The 15,971-nt window shown below is 40.4% G+C and overlaps 1 protein-coding gene across 2 annotated transcripts in view; it reads right to left on the bottom strand.

Moving 5' to 3' along the window:
• The window catches only part of MNS1 (meiosis specific nuclear structural 1), a 37,005-nt gene that overhangs the window by 13,313 nt on the left and 7,721 nt on the right, over nt 1–15,971 (bottom strand). For both annotated transcript variants that reach the window (XM_071813881.1, XM_071813880.1), the window contains exons 4-5: nt 4,083–4,260; nt 2,872–3,101 (exon numbers count right to left, since the gene is read on the bottom strand). The gene's annotated coding sequence lies outside the window, so the exon portion shown is untranslated. The remainder of the gene's footprint in view (nt 1–2,871; nt 3,102–4,082; nt 4,261–15,971) is intronic.

Below are 15,971 nucleotides of genomic sequence, written 5' to 3'. Positions count from 1 at the left end.
AGTTGGACACCACCTGCAGAGTACTGTTTAAGTACTCTGAACATGACGCACTTATCTTTTAAATATTGATAATGCCATTTTTCATTTATGTGACATCAAGTCCCACAGGGAATAATTATGCTAATAAGCCTTAATGATTCTTGCAAATAAATGATCAAACAAAATTGCTACTGTTGATTTATATTAATGGATGCCTTTAGGAGGAGATTTGTCAGGATGTTCTGCTTCTTGAATCTCAATTCATCTTATTTAGCAGAAGAATGTACATAGTTTGTAAAACAGATTAAGTGTTTAAAGCATAATGTGTTCATAGAGTTTCTGCAGTTCATAACGTTCAAGCATTATTATCTTGCCCTATGGCAAATCTGCATTAAATGGCTTATTTGTATACAACTTTCTTCAGTCCTTTTTCCTACTCTCCTTTTGTCCCGTGTGGCTAAAAAAGGCCTCTGTTTGAAGATCTTTAACTTCGCCTTTCTGTTAGTCATGTAAGAATCTGTGATCATTTTGCTGTCCTGATAGATGAACACTGCTGTCAAAAAACTCTGCTTTCACTGCAACGAATCTAGAAACATTCCTGGTGCTTTAATAAGGGCATATCACCTGAAGCTGGTGACCTACAGAATTCTATAGGTTAAGATAAGCAGTTTCTACTTTTCTTTTGCTGTTGGGTATGCTGGAAATTCCCACTTTTCATCCATCTATATTTTTGAAATTTTAACCGAGTTCATTCGGAAAATTATCTACATGGGCTTGCCTTTTAGGTAATATATAAGTTTGAAAGCAATATCAGTGTGCTTCTTTTACTCCTGATTATAGAGCATGACATATTTAAAAAGTGTCACCGGAGAGGAAGCCAAAGAAAGAAGGAACTTCAGGTTTATGAATTTAAACTTTAGTGGAGCTAGAAAAATAAGCACATGCTTTGTCTGTTCAGCAAAACACACACATACAAGCGCAAGGTGGTGGTGGGTCCGGGTCATACCCAGGCAGGCAAGGGAAGCAGAAATGTGCTTGCTCTGCTTCTGCAGTACTCAGTGCTCCGTGGTGGGAGTTATACCAGAAAGCTTAATTCTTTGCTTGAACAGCTTCGTTAAATTGATTGACTCCAGTGGGATAACAGCAGAACAAAGGCACAGGACGATCTTGCCTTTGAGACAAATAATAGGGTTAAATAATAAGTAATTTGCTGAAACCTCCACCCAACCAGAGATTTTTCAGGATTTTTTTCCCTTTTTACCCCCTCCTGCTTGTCCAAAAGTTCAGTTTCAAAGAACAGCTAAATAGCCTACTATGCAAACATTTTCTTTCTCTCATAATGTAAACAGCTCCCATGAAACATGACATTGCACCCACAACAGGCTGGCATTTCAAAGAGGTGACATGAATGGATTTTACTACTGACTGGATAATACTTATCATGAAATCCAGCTGAAACATGGCACTAATTCACTCCATGCGCAAGGAAACCAATAACTGCAGCACAGGGAGGACGGTCTCTAATAATGCTCTAGAACGAACTGGTGGTTTGAATTACTTCTTCAAAGAGGAACATTCCTCAAAAGCCTGTCAGGTAAGGCTTTTTCTTCACAAACTGGGGGGTAATCTGGCAGACCCTGAAAGCAATACAAGTTCCAAACGCTGAAGGGCTGCAACATTCAGTGTAATTTTCTTACAGTCTGTGGACTGATAATCTTCAGATTAGTCAGTTCCACTTTAAACACTGCTACAGCAGTCTTTCTTCTGCAATTCAGAGCACCAATCCTGCATGTGATGGGGGAGTTTGCCAGTCCTGCATTTCTGCTGAACAATGAGAAACTTACAGTCTCATTCTGTTCGTCCCTCATATGTGGCTTCTTTAATAGTTCTCCGAGCAACTAGCAGAGGGAACGTTTTCAAATATGTAATTACCTTTTGTATATGACAACAGCAAAGAGACTTCGAGCAACTAGGATTGGGCACAGACTGAGGACTACGTGCACCTGAATTCTGGTTTTGTCTGTAGTTTGCTGCATAGCATTCAAAAAACGATTTTATCTTACTGCCCTTTTCATGCCTGCAACAATACTTGTCATACTTGCACAGGAGGAGCATTATACAGATCAGTTCTTTTATACCTGTACTGCATTTGAATGCATACATCACTACCTGGTAACGGCTATCACTGAGCTGTCAGGACTCACTTCCCCAGATGCTTGATTGCCGTTCTCATCAGCCTCTCTGCTCACTGCCAACTGTAAAGCAGAGCTGGTCTCATGCTCTGACTGATACAAGCTTTCTAGGAACAGGTGAGGGCCTGTTTTCCCAGGGGGTCCCTAGGGCAGTCTGGGCTCTCATGGACACCCAGAGCAGATGGAAGCACCCTGCTCCCAGCCACAAATAGCCATGCTGCCATTCAGGAGCCTTAGTCCTGTTCTCCAGCTCTCCGTGCCTCAGTTTTTCCAACAACAAAACAAGAGTCAGTTCTGCACACTTCAGTGCACAAAACATACAGCATTTGCACACGTGTGTATGTAACTCTGCACACAACTGAGGGCCCAATATTGACTTCTGACATTGACGTGACATGGTGAGGAGTGACCAGGAACCGTGAGTAAAAAGCCTTGATTGTGACTTGAAGTCAAAGGGATTTGACCAGCCTTAAACAGTCACGATCTCACTGTTTAAAGCGTGTCACTTACTGTTTAAAAAAAAAATTGACATCCCTCACCAGTAATATTTTTCACTTTAGCTTACAAATGACTGTTTCCTGTCTGCATATCTATTCAGACATGTACTACAGAGATATAACTATGGGTAAAAAAAACGAATTTCAGAGCAATTATCTCTACCCTCTTTCTCATCTCCATTACCTCTTTGGCATTTTCTTACCATCCTAAAGGTGCTTGCTCTCCAAAGTGCTATTTTGGGCACTCTTAGTTCCTGGCCTCAATTTTTCTCTTGTTGTGAAGCGTTTTTCTGGCCTTGCCTCACTTCATTTACATATGAGGACTATTACTCCTCTTCCTCTCTGTGGGGTGACTTCTTTCTGTCAGTGGGTTTGGAATGACATCTCTCATTAGGCTTCTGCAGAATCCAAGAGCTCTGTTGGGACCTGACTTCTGCAGACAGAATAAGCAAAACATTTGAATAACAGTGTCTCTGTTAAATGAGACTTTCTCATTTCCCCTCCAACAAAGAGACATTTGGCCATGGGTGCTTGATCTGAGATAACTTTTGAATGATCACTTACAGCCTCAAAAAAGCATATGATGTCTAGCAGAGTAAATTGCCTGAATCAGTCTGCCTCTTATGTGTTGCCATTGCTACTACAGATTTTTTTTCCCTCTACCTTGAAAAAGCATTAAAATCTTCTCTCTACCAGTTGCACATGGAATGCAGTCACTCCTAAACTGTCTCATCTCTTCCTTCCAGGTGTTTTTAAAATGTGGTGGCCAGTTGAATCCCTCTGCTCCTTGACTGACCTCGCATGATTTCTAGGTGCTGGTTATTTATATGAAACACAGTCAATTCTTCTCACACCATCTGGCCAGACATATCTGTTTTTATATACTGTAGATGCTCCAAAGATACTTGATCCTTAACAGTTAGTTGATACCACTTAGTTAAAGTTTATCTATAATTTATTTACATTTTGATAATGAAATATTCACTTACACTTTTTATGCATGTTAGCTGAGATTCCAAATGGATGTCACTATCAATTTGCTAGGAATTCATACACATTTCTTAGTGCTTATACAGTGGATTGATTCTATTTTAATACTTGCCCATTTTAATATTGTGTCTGCTAAATAATTAATGTTTATTGATTACCACTTACAAGTACTACAGCATTTTGACACCAGACTCTTCACTGGCAGCTACATAAAACAAAATCACTGTTATCCAGACTGCAAGATTGACTTTCTAAATATTTTCCTCTTTTAAAAACTGACTTGAACAATTCATTCTTACCTACTTCTTATATAAAGCGCCAGTCTCCTGAAGGGGTAACAGACAAGCCCTTTCTTCTTATGAATTTCAATATTTGAAAAAATGATGCTCTTTGCCTTCCAGGCAGCCTGTCAGCAAATACTCACCTTGCTTGGCTCCCAAACTGGATTAGCAAGTCATGGTGAAACCTCTTGCTACTCTACACACAGAGAATAGTGTCTAACCAGTCCAGACCTAAGGTGTAGAAGGGCGTCCCCCTGCACGAGTGCTTCTCTGTACGCCTTGAGCACACAAGCTTGAGTCCTTATAGCAGCTTGTCCCCAGCTGAAAGCAAGAAAACAAACAACAATACTTCAAATGTGCTTTCAAAGAGAGACATGAAGGCTGAGACTATGAAGTCAGAAATATCTTAAATAATATATAATCCTAAATACCCAGTAGTCCTATAAGTAGAAGATCCACCCTCCATGCCCTCAACTACATCAGATAGAGAATTTGTCTCTTTTTCCTCAAGAAGTAGTGAAAAAATTGAGATATTTTAATCACAAAATGTATGAAAGCCCCCCCAATATTGATTTTCTGGCGAGTCCTAGTCAGTGCTAAATGACTGTTAAAGTTACATATAGACTCTACTAAGTTGTATTTTACCTCAGATTTGAACAGTTTAATTTAAACTGATCCGAGTAAAGCTAGAAAAAATCCTAGACATTTGTTGACATTTATTTACTAAATAATATTACTAAAAATTTATAATTCAGCACTAAAATTGGCAGAGCTTACAAGCAAATAATATAATATTAATAATAATAATAATGCTAAACGTAAGTTTACTTATGTCGTACTGTAAAGGCAAAGCTTTTGTAATGAACTCATTATGAGGTATGGGAGAAACACTAAAAAACGACAAAAATAACAATACTAGTACACAACAAATGCTGAGCCACACATTTTTGTCATCTCTACCTACATCCCACAGATTACTGTGAATTCATTTTATGCTATGTAGATTTCATTTAAACAAAGTTTTGAACCTGTTCTAGTTGGTAATCTTCTAACTGTAAGTAGATGCAGTAATTAAGATGCTTAAACATAGAGCCATTAAATAACATGACATTCATGACATGCATCTAAGCTTTTCTGTAGGTCTTTTTCAGGTATTATTTTTATTGTTGATACCCTGGAAACAGTGACATTTTTAAAATAGGTCAGGTAAGTCTTAAGCTTAATAAATTAAAGATTTAATGTATTTGTAGCATGCCATAATGTTGTTCAAGGGGAGAAGCTGACTTGCACCTCCACAGGACTAACAGAGGAAACGGGGGGTATCCCCAGGCCCCCCAGGCTTGCAGGAAGGTTTAGTCCCATTTGCACAGGAGCCACATGGAGCTGCCACATTTTTGCTGCAGTTTGCCCAGGAACTGGAAGCCACACCACTCAAACACTGACTTACCAAGGGACAGAAAGGGAAAATGAGTTTTTGCACCTGTTTGCATCAGACCCTATCCAGCCCTGGGAAACGACCTCAGCGCAGGGAGGACAACTTCCATTGATACAAACCAGGACCTGCAGAAGTGCACGCAGAGCAGAATGACATTTCTGGAGACCACACTCAAGACCACAATTGTGTATGATGACCTGTTCCCAGACTTGGTAACCACCTGCTTTTCTAACAATAACACGATGTGCCCTTACAGGCATTTGCCATTCACAGATCCGAAGGCAGAAAGCTGCAATGATTATAGCTGTCTGAATTCAGTACTGCTTGGGTTGGCCTGAAGATGACGAAAGCAAGTACTTTCCTACATAGTTCACTCTTAGAAGATGACTTTCGAAATATACTGTTAGAAGACACTAAGATACGCTACACACCCTGGCTTATTTTAAGAGTTTGCTATGCCCTGTTCTTCCTTTAACTTAAAAATATCAGATGTGCCTTGTTTTCTGGGACAAGTTTCTATATGACTCACCATTTCTGTAACTTCAGTCGTACATTCATGAATCCTCCAAGGCTACAAAATACGTATCAGATTTTTGACTATTTTTTTTGGCTAAAAGATCTGGATTTAAATAATTAGCAACAAAAGAAGGAGCTGAAAAGAGTGTTTCAGAACTCCCTTTCCCATACGTGACCTCTTTCAATTTCTGTACCATCATTGCATTCTTTGTCTACCAAATCTTCCCAGGCAGACAGAGAATATATTACTGCTGCAAATACCAAGATGCAGTTTAGGAACAATAACTGCATGTGATTACATGAGTTTACGACATGAATGCTGTTATGATACTTGTAGCTTTTTATTACTATTATTAAAAAGTCTACAATATTTGCTTAGTCCTTCATTAAAACTAATGTTGAATTTGCTGTTTATTACCTTTATGTTATTTGATTTCTTTTCCTGGAAGATGCTCTACCAGAAAATGTGAATTTATCTTCCTTTAATTAATTTAAAATTAGCTTCTCTCAGCATAATCTTTTTCTATCCTCTCCCTGGGCCGTAACCACTCTTCACACAAGAGTCTTCTGGCAGCATTCCCTCCCCATTTTGGTACAAATGCCGCCAGTGAGGACCTGCCGCCCTCTTTGCTGCCAACAGAACCGAGATGTTTCTGTTGAACTGGCTCCAACAAAGGTGAAAATCAGGCCTTTTGCATGTTAGTTCCTGCAAGCAACAAAAACCAAGCACCAGGATCTCCTCTGCCTGCTCTTTGCATAGTCTTTCCCTTTCCCACAGGCATCCCTGCTACACCTCAGACATCCCCAGAACAGCGAATACACTAAAGACCAGAGAAACAGAGATTGTTGCTGCTAATGGAAATGGCTGTTCAGGACACACGGTTGTGGGGAAAAGCTCTGAATCAGTTTTCTCTTCATCCCCACTCGCTAATGCAGAGAAAAGAAATGTAAATACACCGAAGGAAAAAAAAAGTGTGGTGGCTTTTTTGCTTGGTTGGTTTTGTTGTTTGTTTGTTTAAAAAAAAAGAAACAGCAACCTTGGGAGCTTGAAGCTGCTTCTGAGGGTCTGCAGAACAAAGCCAACCTCTGCTAAATGTCCATTAACCTCAGAAACAACTGAGCTCATCTTCAAGCAGTGGCAAGTGCAAATGCTGAGAGTTTTCCCTTTATAAATTTGCTAAAACTATTCAGTACCTTTCTAAACTCAGAGCAATCTCCTGCCCTGAGGAAAAAGCGTCTCATTCTAAATCCGCTTTAACGATCATGCCTAGCCCACTGCACCGAAACTGTTCAGAAGGAAGAGACTCTAATCTATTTAGCTTCACGGAGGGTTTCTCTCTGACATGTGCTCTCCTAATAGACCATTTATCAGGATGAAGGGTGCTCCCCAGAGAGTGCAGACAGCAGGACAGGCCTAGCCTGAGTGACAGTCTGTCCAGCAGAGACTGACTTTAATGAGGCACAGAATAAACAGGAAGATTAAGAGAGTGCAAAAATCAATGACAAGTTTTGAGTTCACCTGGGCAGCTTACTGTGCAGCACAAATCTGTCACTGAGTTATAAAAGTTATGTGTATGTTTGGTTGCTAAGGATCACTTATAACACACAGAAATCCTGCACACATTATAAAAGAAAGCTTTCCCCTTGATTCTCACCCTTGAGAGAGGGTACCTGCTTGAATCCCCAAAACACTCCCAAACTGTAGGTGGATGGGGCTGTGGCAGCTATCTGATCTGACCCCCTGCTCTGAGCTGGGCCAGTTTCCATGTGTTGCTCTGGTTTCATAGCTCTGAGATATTCTAAGCAGTTCCTTTTCAGATGACAAGCTGTTGCAGATATTCATCACGGAGCTTCTTTCTCTGCAACAGAGAAAGACAGTGTGGATATATTGTATGGGATCTGCCTTGGCAAAGTCCAGACTGTAGCATCTCCATTTTGAGGTCCTGTCACTGCCAGTGGCTAGAAGCAGGTGTACCTGCAAGTTATAAACATGTGCCTCAGGCTGAGATCATGTCACTGTCTCTCTTCACTGTCTGTTGATGGGAAAAGATCAACTCAGATGCAGATAACTTTGCACAACGACTTGCACCTACAAACATCAGGCACTTAGAGGCCCTGAGGTATAGCCAAGTCTTGTTCTTCATTCTGACGAGGGTGACTGACTCCAGACATCTCTCCAACTTCTTCATACTTATTTCTTTTGCTGGACTCTGATAGAAACTGATAAACAGAGGCTGAGATTGAGGCTATGAATAACTGTGATAACGAGCTACAAATGTGGAAAGGAACCTTACTTCTACAACACCTCACACCTAGAAAAGCCTGATTACAGGATAGGCATCCACTACCAGCAAGCAAGACACATGTTAAAGCTTCTTGTGTCTGGATGGTCTGCTGAATTTAAATACACCATTTTGGTAAAGCAAATAAACCAATCATTATTCTTTCTGCAGATGCTAGTATTGAAGACAATACAGAATACTGGCTGGATACTGTATTCCCAGAAAAGTGAATGGGAGATTTAGGTCTAGTTTCTAGAGCAGCAGAATTAAGTCAGTGTTAACTACTTTCAAATAGCATTGTTCATGCAGGTCAGAAACTCTGTACCAAAACAAAGAGCATAAGTTTCCAAATAGAGTAACAACTAGAACACACACTCTTGCTGCAAAACCTTACGAGCACCTGTAATTTTTGATATAAAGAGGCTACATAAAATCACCTTTAAAGATGCTGTTCTACACTTCACACGGTCTAGTTTATGTCCCTGTAAAATTTCTTCATCTGTGCTAATATTCGCATATGACATCCAACCCAACAGACAACAGCTCCTCCACTGTATAGACTTTTTTCTTTAAAGCAGCATATATAAGGTCTTTCTGTGAGTGCAATAACTGAAGTTATATGTGAAACAAGCAATACAAAATTGTAATTGCAGATGGTTTAGGATCCCGATCTGTCCATGTTGCAATTATACAATGTCAACAGATGATGGCACCAAAATTCAATCTATAAGCAAATGCTACTAGATAACTGACAGCTAGTTTGGACAAATCCATTAAAACAAATGTACTGAAATTTAGTTAATTTAAAGTGTATAAAATAGCCATTAATTAAGTCTAGAATGTGTCTTTTAAAATAAACAATCCCCTTTCCCCTGCTCTCTCTTCCCCCTTTGCCCCCCACTCCCCGTCTCAGACTTTAATCCTTACCCCATAAACAAAGATTTCGCATTTTGAAGTGTACACAGCAAAATGAGACACTGAGCCAGAGTCTTACTGCTGAGGAATGCTGTGGATAGATATTCATGTTACTGGGTGAGTTATACTTTCAGCCTGTGCTTGTGCTATATACAGCAGTAAGCGTCCTCTTAAAAGCATAGGCTACCTACAGGATCAACATCAGAATCAAGAATGATTTGGCTGTTAGAACTCACAAATGTACTACCCATCCATAGATATTTTAATCACTTTATTACTTAAATCTTTGTCAAATGCTCTGATTTAAAGACAGTCAGTTTTGGCTAGCACTTGGAAAACCATCTGGTATATAAATATTCATCAATTAATTTATGAAAAATATAGTCTCCTTTCACCGCTTTTCAGGTAAACATCATGTACAGATTTAAAATAGCAGAAGCAGTATATAGGAGTCCAGATTTGGTAACCTGATTAGTAATAGTATTTCTAACGCAGATTATTCCTTAAAGCAGAAAGGAAGAAGGTGTTAAATAATTCAACAGAAAGTACCACAAATGAACACTTAGGTGGTTCACAATTTACTGTTCTTTAGTCTTTGCAGAGGCTTTACTGGAAGCTATGTTGTTGAATCTATGAAAAGTGCGTTCTATTTGCCATGTTAGCAGAATCATCATTAAAACTGTAATTTATTAGTGGAATGAGCCTCAAAATATTACGCAGCAACATCATGTCCTGGAACCAATGGTCAAGTCAGCGTTTTGTTCATGGTATTATGCCCTGATATGCCCCAAGCAAAACAAAGAATTCCTTTAATTCTGAAAGGCCACAACTGACACAACTGTACTTGTCAGAAGTGTAATTAGTAGCTTGAATTCTACAGTCCAGAATAATGCTAGTGGCTAAAATACTTTTAAAGGATAGAACACACTAATATTTCACAAAAGATATTTAAAACTAAAAAAATACTCCAAAGCCTAGCTATGGAATTTAAAGAGTAAAACATTCTTGACACCTAACATGTTGCTTTTGCCAAAATGACTGCATTGAAATTTGAAGGCTTAAAACTGCATCTTCTGTGTTCAGAGATCACTGTGAAAGCAATTTCGGTAAGCTGTCCATGTATTCCTTCTAGCTCTCTCATTTAGTGATAGGACTGTCATTTTTTGACAGACAGTAACAAAGGTATTAGTAGCTGTTTTACCCTGCTTTGTACACTTTATATACATTTCCTCATTAAAGAATATTTTGATGCATTATAACAACACATTATTTGATGCACAGGTAACCTCTTTATATTCGTATGTGTCTTATAAAAGAGCAAAGACTTTTATTATTAGAAACTGTACACTCTCTTTCAAGGTATGACAGAAAAAGGCTTTATATGAGACACCAACATCTTCCTGTTCAAATATGCAAATGATTGAGTTTTACACCATCAAAAATAAAAAAAAAGATTCAAAACCTACCTTCAGTCTTCATACAAACTCCGTTGCAGGATTATTTTTTTGGTAACAATGAAGTTATCAGTATTGTTCCAAAATAAATCAAAGTTGCTTATTCTCCTTATTTCTGACTCTGATTCATTAAAATCCTTCCTTTCTCCAACCTCCCTCTACAAACATTTTACAGGACTTTCTGTAAGCTAGGTAACAAAAATAATATATACTATATTTATACCATATATACCAAAACTATAAATCTGGGTTGGGCTTCTGCACAGCTATAGTAGAAGTGAAAAACAACAATAAGGGTTGGAGTTAAAAGGCTAAAGTTGCACAGTTAAAATAGCAGCATGTTATTTCTACTTCCATAAGTAGCTAAAACGAAAATTCAAGGCAGAGTAGAATTGATTTTGTACAAATTAGATATTTTATATCTTTTATTTGTTCTGAAAGGAACAGAGGGCCCAATATGCAGGGTTGACCCTCATCTTAGGGAAGTCTGTAGTCTACCTGGAGCCTGGATCAAGGATATTGCTAGAGAGCTCCCCAGACTGGTACACCCGACAGACTACTACCCGCTGCTGGTCTTCCAGACAGATGGGGAGGAAGCTGCTTCCTGTAGTCTGAGGGGAATGAAGAACGATTTCAAGGTTTTGGGAAGGATGGTGAAAGACTCAGGGGCTCAAGTGATCTTCTCTTCACTCCTTCCCTCTTCAAGTGATGATGTGGGGTGGAATGGGAAAATTCAATCTCTAAATGGTTGGCTCCAAGACTGGTGCTACAGGCAGGGCTTTGGTTTTTTTGATAAAGGCTGGTTTTATAAGACTCCAGTCCAGACAGTGTTACGCGGGAAAGGCTTATCTCGCAGGGGCAAAAGGATGCTGGGGCAGGAACTAGCTGGGCTCATTTGGAGAGCTTTAAACTAGGTTCGAAGGGGGATGGGGTTCTAGCTGGGCTTGTCCCAGTGGGGCAGCATTCTAAAACAGATGAGGACCGGGTGGCCTCCTGTGCCCCTAGGGAGAAATTGGTGTGCTCTGCTCGCTTCCTGAAATGCCTGTACACCAATGCGCGCAGCATGGGGAATAAGCAGGAGGAGTTAGAATCCTATGTTCGGTCGGGAGATTATGATCTGGTGGCAATTACAGAAACATGGTGGGACAGTTCACATGACTGGAATGTGGTCATGGATGGCTACGCTCTTTTCAGGAAAGACAGGCCAGCCAGGCGTGGTGGTGGAGTTGCTCTCTATGTGAAAGAGCAACTGCAATGTACTAAATTCTGCCCAGGAGCAGATGAGGAACGAGTTGAGAGTGTATGGGTCAGGATCAAGAGACAGGCTGGCAGGGGGTGATACTGTTGTAGGTGTCTATTATAGGCCAGAATAGGCTGAGGAAGTTGATGAGGCCTTCTATGCGCAGCTGAGAGTGGCCTCACAGTCACAGGCCCTGGAGGATCCTTGCTGATATCTAGTGGAGTGCCTCAGGGGTCAGTACTGGGGCCAATATTATTCAATATATTCATTAACGATTTAGACGAGGGAATTGAGTGTACTATCAGCAAGTTTGCTGATGACACTAAGCTGGGAGGAGTGGTTGACACGCCAGAAGGCTGTGCTGCCATCCAGCGGGACCTGGACAGGCTGGAGAGTTGGGTGGGGAATAAGCTGATGAAATTTAACAAGGGAAAGTGCAGAGTCCTGCATCTGGGCAGGAACAACCCCAGGTTCCAGTATAGGTTGGGAAATTACATATTAGAGAGCAGTGTAGCAGAAAGGGACCTGGGGGTCCTGGTGGACAACAGGATGACCATGAGCCAGCACTGTGCCCTTGTGGCCAGGAAGGCCAATGGCATCCTCGGGTGTATTACAAGGGGAGTGGTCAGTAGATTGAGAGAGGTCCTCCTTCCCCTCTACTCCGCCCTGGTGAGACCCCATCTGGAATACTGTGTTCAGTTCTGGGCCCCTCAGTTCAAGAAGGACAGGGAACTGCTGGAGAGGGTCCAGCGTAGGGCAACAAAGATGATTAAGGGAGTGGAGCACCTCCCTTATGAAGAAAGGCTGAAGGAGCTGGGTCTCTTTAGTTTGGAGAAGAGGAGACTGAGGGGTGACCTTATTAATGTTTATAAATATATAAAGGGTGAGTGCCATGAGGATGGGGCCAGGCTCTTCTCAGTGGCAAACAATGATAGGACAAAGAGTAATGGGATCAAGCTGGAACACAAGAGGTTCCACTTAAATTTGAGAAAAAACTTCTCAGTGAGGGTGATAGAGGACTGGAACAGGCTGCCCAGGGAGGTTGTGGAGTCTCCTTCCCTGGAGACATTTAAAGCCCGCCTGGACACCTTCCTGTGCGATTTCACCTAGGCGTTCCTGCTCCAGCAGGGGGATTGGACTACATGATCTTTCGAGGCCCCTTCCAATCCCAAACATACTGTGATACTGTGATATCGTTTTTCCTCACAAGAGCACTACACCAATTACTAAATTACCAAAGTCTAAACCCCATGCTTGTCAACAGCTACAAAGACCACAGCTTCATCTAAGTGCTTAAGTATCAGTTCATTGTGAAAAGTCACCCTTGACTGACGAACAAACCACCCACCAAACTCATACACAGGCTGCAAAAGCAAATAGGGTACCCAGAGTCATCCTGTGAGCAGGCCTTTCTTCAAGCCAAGTGGGCAGCACTGCTGTCACGGGAAGAGTATTTGCAGAGAGAGGCAGGTAACACTGACCCATCTCGATTAAGTTATTCTTTTCCTCCCTGCTCACTGAGGAAGGGAATTAAATAAGATACATAAAAGCCTGACTTCCTACGAGAATTTAATTTGACCAGCATTGCAGCATGCATCTTCTGCAGATTAGATTCTTAATGACTACATCTCAGCTAATCTCGTACTTTTAATTCGTGTGCTAGATCTATTCTGTGATGATCCCTGTTGGGATCACAGTACAGTGGACACTCACCAAGACTTCAAAGGGTCCAAGTGAGGTGTCGCAAGGAACATAGTTATGGCAGCAGAAAACTTCGTATGGCTTAACAGCTCTGCCTCAGACTGTTCAGCCACCCTCCCTCAGTTTTACCAACCACTATAACCCCAAGCTATTTTTGAGTAAATTTGAGGGCAAATACAATGCTGGCATCCAGAGTTGCCTGCACAGTAGATGAACCAAGGCAGACAAGACTGATTCAGTAGGAATCTGAATCAAACATCGGGTTAAAACACCCATTCACACATCCCTATTAACACATCATTTGCAGAACAAAAGCTCTGGAAATTAATAATCCCTGAAGCAATACAATACCCACCTGATATCAGGTTAACCCTTCCCAGGAAAAAAATTAGCAAAGCCAGGAGTCCAGCTACTATAAATCAGAAGAGATGGACTGGAGGGGCAGGGACGGATCCTCGGACTGGTAGTAAACCACCAGAAGTATAAATGCAATGAGTTCCTCCACTCCTGGAACATCACTCAATGATGAGGTGATAGGGAAGATGAAAAATCTCCAAAGGAGCTTCAAAAGCCACACCTTATTGTCCACATAATAATTTAAAAAGTATTTTGTTTTAAAGAAAGGCATGAGGATTATAGTACTGTATTTATCTTTGGCCAGCTTTATATTCAAAAGCAAAATCCCATGTTCTTTTTTTCTGGGACAAATATGTGTATATGTGTGTGTGTGTGTATCTGTGCATTTTAGTAATTTATATAGAAGTTAATGCAGTGGTGTGATGAAAAATGCACTTTACATTTAAATGAGCAGAGGGAATAACAAAGAAAACAGAGGAATCCCATTACAGGTGTCTGTGAGGAAGAAAATATGGATGTGAAGTTGTAGTCTGAGAATTATAACAGCTGTCAACATTAAAAAAGCCCAGTGGGAATTAGAAGAGTAAAGCCTTTAACAAATCTTGAAGGTTACTGATTCTTTGGCCTGTGCATCCACAGAGGGTTGAAATTAATGGAGCAAAGTTTAAACTCAGCCAACGTGTTTTGGTGAACACTGTCTTTATCATGCAGAATGAATTTCTGTCTTTTACTAATAGAAATCTAGTAAATGTAACGGTTTTAACCTTCTAGATGTTCAGACCAATATACGCAACCAGAGGACTAAAAGTACCATCTCTCTTAAAGGTAGCACAAGCAAGAATCAAATTGTAAGCTATTTGAAGAAGCTGTATAAACTGGCAGCTTGCTCCTGACTTGCTTTTAGTTACAGCACTAGAAAGGAGAGCTAGGTTCAATAAAAGAGCATAGAATGAAGTTAAATCAACTTAATTTCTGTTAACTGCAGAAAAATTTAGATGCCCCCGTAAGAAATAGATATTTGCCTTGTTTACAGAAATTCTCCCCGCTACTATGAAAGCAGCAGTCTTTTTGCTATGATTATTAGAACCAAAATTCTGACACCTGCAGTAGGATGGGTGGAGGGGTGCAAAGGGGAGCCTGGCAGAGGCACTCTGCTCCCACAACGCACTCAAGCACAAGGGAGTCTAGAACAACAGTTAACCACCTATTACCTCAGTAACCTGTCTTCTAAATCCAGTCTTCTACCTTTGACAGAGACACACAACTTTAGTTCTATCAAGTTATAAAATCAAGCAAAACATTCTGCAAAGAAATCTTACAAAACACCATCCAGAAATATACACATTATCTGCCAACTTCCTATGTTACAGGGACATTATAAGACTAGTATAATGTAGTATATGGTTGCCTTTTGATTGGCCTAAGGGCCTAGTTATTGTACATCTGTGTTCACATAACTCTTTACTCAAAGCTTAGGGTAAGTAGGGCGTTTCTTGCCCTCCCCAACAAGAAAGGCAAGGTTGACATAAAGAATCACAAAGCGTATACCTAGCCATCACTACCTATATAAAGATACCAAAATTAATAGAAACCCCATAGGCACAGCAGCATACCATAGCCCTATCTATTGTCTATATTAATTTTTACTCTTCAACAGATCATAGTCCCAGGACAATAAAAATGAGCAGTTTTGCTGCCACCCACAGTATCCGGTGTCCTCCCAGCACGACCTGTCCAACTGCTACTGCACAAACAAAGTAAAATACTGGAAAAATATCAAAGGATATTAAAATAAAAGAAGCAAAATAAGTCTGTAAGAGAGATGTAACTTATTTAGCACACCCCCTACAAACAGCAGTAACACACAAAATCAATGATGGCCAGAGATGCTTCCCTAGTGGTCTTTAAAAACCACAGTTACATGGATTACCTGTGTAAAGCCAGAAGACATTGAGGATTACGATGAGCCTATAAAGAACAAAAGAACTCTCTATTTTCAACCTACTTGTGGAAGATAAGTAGAATGTGAGAATCCATTATTGTTCTAAAATTTACTACTAGATGTTTAGAAAAGCCCAGACCTCTTTTTCGTGGGGATGATTAACGATATTTGAAAATCAGGAATCCATGAA

Source organism: Patagioenas fasciata, chromosome 12 (assembly GCF_037038585.1).
Source record: "Patagioenas fasciata isolate bPatFas1 chromosome 12, bPatFas1.hap1, whole genome shotgun sequence".
NCBI lineage: Eukaryota > Metazoa > Chordata > Aves > Columbiformes > Columbidae > Patagioenas > Patagioenas fasciata.
Note: the sequence above shows the minus strand (reverse complement) of the source record. Positions and strands in the feature narration are given on the sequence as shown.